The sequence below is a fragment of the Ursus maritimus genome, unplaced genomic scaffold, assembly GCF_017311325.1.
Source record: "Ursus maritimus isolate PB19 unplaced genomic scaffold, ASM1731132v1 scaffold_11, whole genome shotgun sequence".
NCBI lineage: Eukaryota > Metazoa > Chordata > Mammalia > Carnivora > Ursidae > Ursus > Ursus maritimus.
This window is the reverse complement of record NW_024423453.1, coordinates 36,154,556-36,159,439: the sequence shown is the minus strand read 5'-3', so window position 1 is coordinate 36,159,439 and position 4,884 is coordinate 36,154,556.

Below are 4,884 nucleotides of genomic sequence, written 5' to 3'. Positions count from 1 at the left end.
TTTTACTGAATTCATTTATCAGTTCCTAGTAGTTTTTTTGGTGGAGTCTTTAGGGTTTTCTATATATAGTATCATGTCATCTGCAGGTTAAACAGCCTTGCATACCTTGCATACCTGGGATAATTCTGCTCGGTTATATAGTATATAGTATATAATTCTTTTTCTATATTATTGGCATGCATACTTCTTTAACTTCCTATTTACCTTTTCTCTTTGAGGAAGATGATGGTGGTGATCAGACTCTCTGCAATCTTGTACTTACCTAAAATTTGATGTTATGGTCAAAGATTATAGTCATCTTATTTTAAAGGATTTTTAGGAATGTGATTTTAGGATTGTGAGTATGTGCCATTTGTAAATATTTCAGTACTCAGTGATCCTTGTCTTGCCTTTTATTTCTTATGCAAGTGGGACCCAAGATGCTATTATTCCCAAATTAGGGACTTAGAGACTGAAGTCTAGAAATTAGGAAAGCTGAGGATCAGTCTTGATTTTGTACCTTAGTCACTTTTAACTTATTGCATTTCATAGTTGAATCATTTCTTTCCCTTACTGTTGTAAAGTGGAGACAGCAGGATCACCCACACATTAAGTAATTTATTCAAAATCTACTGAGTGCCAACTATATGCCAGGAATTATGATAAATATTAGGGATGCAAAGATGAATAAGATGAGGTATCTGTCTTAGAGGAGCTCACTGTTTAATGAAGAAGGTGAGTAATCTGATAAATAATAATACAAATGCTTTGAGACATGACTAGAGGTTTCTGGAAATTTAGAGGAGAAAGAAACTCTGCCTTGGGGAGTGGACATCTGACTTGGGTCTTGAGGGTCCTTTGTGAAGAATTTTATCAGTTCTCTCCAGAAAGATAAAGCAAGGATTGCTCTGTGTTCATGTTGCACAGACCCTCTCCCAAAGTGACTGAGATTTGCTTAAAACTGGCTATTACTACATAATACTATGTATTTTTTTTTTCAGTGTACAGAGTGTTTTCTTATAGAAGTCTCAGCAAGATGCCTGTAGAATGGATATGATTCCTCCCAAGTCACATGTGGGAAAGAAGGCTGAGTGCAGAAAAGTAAGTAACTTGCCCCAGGGCCCACTCAGTGGCGTGGCCTGGATTCAAACCTTGCCTTCTTCTGATTCCAAAACTAAAATTTTTCCTCTTGTTCAGCTCTGATTACGTAAATAATAGCGTCCAACAGCAGCATTTCATCAAGCTTCCTGTTTAAAATGGAACGTTTTTCATTTGTGCTTCCATTGAAGAGATGGCCCAGATACCCATTAGTGAAAAGGAGCTTAAGAACTGCTCTCTCAGGCCAGCCCAGGGTTCTGTCCAACCCAATATTGTGTTGACAACAGAGGCCTCAAGGGATTTTCCAGGAAAGGACATCGTTTTCCTCTCTGACATTAGCCTTAAAGGTTAGGTGTACTCTCAGTAGCCATTTATGACTCTGACATTCATAAATTTGGTCAAACGTTTATGAATCCATTTATATTCCTTGCCGTACTTCTTTTGTGGTAGTGAGCTCTGTGTGTTTATTATTTTCTGAGTAAAGTAATACTTTGCTTTATTTGTTCTTAACTCACCTCACTCAATTCGAGGGAGTCCTCCTCCTCTAGCAAGGAATTGAGAATTATGAGAATAAGTGTACTTGAGTTTACCTTACACATGATCTCCAAAATTCTCTAGGTGTGTTTTATTTTTTCTTGAACAAGAATAAATAAAATTGTACATTATATTTCTGTGGCAGAGGGACTAATATTTTATTTAGAGATTAGAATTCTGTCTCCTGGCATATTTCCTGTATACTTTTCGATGAGCTTACTCTGGAGTTCCCTTAGAATAACCTCATTTCAGTATTTGTAATTCCTATTTGCATGTTGGAGGCGGCTCTGATCTGGCCCTGGGGACGCTTGAGGTAATTTTCGTTCTAATCTATTATAACTACTTGTGGAAAGTAGGTATATAGTAGAATATGTTATATATACTTCATAACTGATTCTAACGGATGTGTTATACAACATCATAAAGTAGGAGAAGAGTGCTGGCCCGGGTGTCAAGAATCGGGTGTTCTAGAACCATCCCTGGACTGTAGTGTCCAATTTTATAACATTAGGGATTGAATTAGGTAATTTTCAAGATCTTATTGTACTTTAATTCTGAGTGCCTGATTTCCTTGGTGATTTAACTGAATATAACCAGTTCTCGTTTTCCGAAACCCCAGTAGACCTCTCCCAATTCCATCTTGATTCAGTTGCTCTCAGTATTGTCTAAGGCATTAGACGGATCACATACACTGTTTTCTTTTATTCATATTGCCTATTTCCCACCTCAGAGATTTCTCACAAATGAAATAATTATAATTTCTTCAGATTACACCCTTACAGAAATAATGACTGAATTTCCCATAGGTTATTCTTAAGTGATGGGTTTATTTTAGGTTCCACAAGCCTATCCTGGTTGGCACTGGGCTTGAAGGCCTCCTGTGTATTCCCTTTGTTCTAAGTGGTCACCCTTGTAATTGAGTAATATCATCCTTTAGAAGTTATTAAAAAGTAAATATTGACCAAAGGCTCTCCATGTGAATCTGAATTTTTTCAGAATCCTAAGGCCAATCTTATCTGTCCCAGGCACATTTGTTTGTTGACTTGGGTAAAAAAAAAAAAAAGTTTCAGCATTGGCCACTTACTGGCTTTGCCATGAGGAACATACATTTGGTAAGAATTGCTTTCTCTGCCCTTTTTCAAATAGCGAATGGAAGGCCATAAAGTTCTCAGTCATTTATATACATCACTCTGCAAATGAACACTCATCGTACCTCCTACTTCCTTCTGTGACCAGATGTCCGCCAGCTCTACCTAGAGGCCCCTAGTGCTTCAAGCACACCATTCATGATGTGGTGAAAACAAATGAACTTACAGGTCAAACAATCCCTTCTGTAAAATGGAGCCAGTGACATATCATAGGGTTGTGCTGGGGACTACATGAGGATTACAGCACACCTCTGACACACAGAGGGTATTTAAGTTTATGAGTGTTGGTTCCCCCCACCTTGCACTCTGGTTCTCTAATTAAGCCAGCCAACATGGATGCAAATAGGAATGGACTACAGCAGCAGAGGAATATGGAAGCAACAGGACACCAAACTCCAGGAGAAAGGGTCTTCACAAATAGAGAAGTACTACAGTCTGTGAAAACATCAGTGAACTCAGTGTGACTTATAAAGCTGACCAGACTGATGGTCATTCTTTTTAGAAAAGTTACTTCTTATGGTCAAACTGGCTCTAGTTGTCACCAGTTGCTATGTTCTTTTTACTTTGCTACGTGGCTCATGTTAACTGCAATGATCTGGGTCTTTCTCTTAGATAGCCTACTTTATTAGGCCATAAAGCTTTATGTGTCCAGGTTTGAAATCAGGGCCCCTGCTTCTTAAATGGTTTTCTTTGACAGTTGAATACTTCTTTCAACCTCTTTGTGCTGTCAGAGAGTTACAGTCATGACAGAGTTGATTTCTGCCACCTGCCCTAGCATAGCCCTTACAGGACCTGTTTTCTCTATTCACCACCCAGGACCTGTATCCTCTCTCTGTATCACTAAGCAGAGGGATGAGGGGGCAGGAAAGGGAGAAAAAAGGAAACATAAATCCTGGGAAAGTCCTTTGAAAATCCTAATTTTACATAGGGTAGAAGTTCATAAAATTACTCTCTTTTGGTATCTCTAAAATTCAAACAAACATGTAGCAATTTAAAAATGTTAGAAAAGAATGAACAGAGGTGCCCAGTTGGCTCAGTCTGAAGAGTGTGTCACTCTTGATCTCAGGGTTGTGAGTTCAAGCCCCACACTGGGTGTAGAGATTTCTTAAAAAAAAAAAAAAAAGGAAAGAAAAAGAAGAAAACAATGAATCACTTTGTTTTAGAAAGAATAGGCTGTATATTTATTCATAAAGATACTCCATTAATGCTGTAAGATTCAGAAGGTTGATTTTTTTAAAGTCCAAATCTCTCGTTAAGGTAAGGTACATAGTAGAAAGCACTTGGTAGACCATTGAGATTATAGTGATGAATAAAACACAGGTTTACCTTCATTCCATTTATCATCTGAGCAAGGAAGCTGGAAATATATTTATATATGCAAATTAAGATAATATTCAGGATAATAAGATAACATACTGTAGTGGTACAACGAAGAGGGAGACCAACTGTCATGGGGGGATTTGGGAAATGGGAGTGTTAAAACTGGGTCCTACAGAAGGGGTAAGGCTTAGACTGGCCTGTAAGGGGAAGAGCAGAAACTGTGTTTGGGGAAAGGCAAGCACCCTTGCTTGGAAGGATCTGGAGAGCGCCGGGGAAGGATGTAGTGGAAGACAGACGTGCACAAGCCACCCAGTTATCTACATATCTATTCTAGTTATTTCTTTTGAATGCCATCGTCTTATCTAGTGTGCATCTTGTCAGGACTTTAGGTCTCATGTTCTAATTTGGAGAGGACAAAGCTTTTTCTGAAGCCGTCTTGTGGTCTGCTAATCTGAACATCACACGGGTGTTCAGGTAACAGAATGATTGCTCAAAAAACTCACTACTGAAATGTTCCTTACTGGCTGTGAAGAAAGAGGTGGGCTTTGCGGGCTGGCAGGAGGAAGCTGGAAGATTTAGGCAGTGCTGCTGGTGGTGGAGTTTTGACTGTCCAAGTTTCCACGCTCAGTGCCTCAGTTTCTTCAGTCCTAAAATGGGGGTAATAAGAGAACCTATTGGGTATATATTCTTGTTTCATAGAACAAGGAATGTAGAGGGAAGTCTGTGTCAGGGTTAACTCAGCAGTTAATACTGCTGCTGGGAGACCCGCCTTTCTATCTTTCTCTTCTTTTCTCTGCCATGCTTA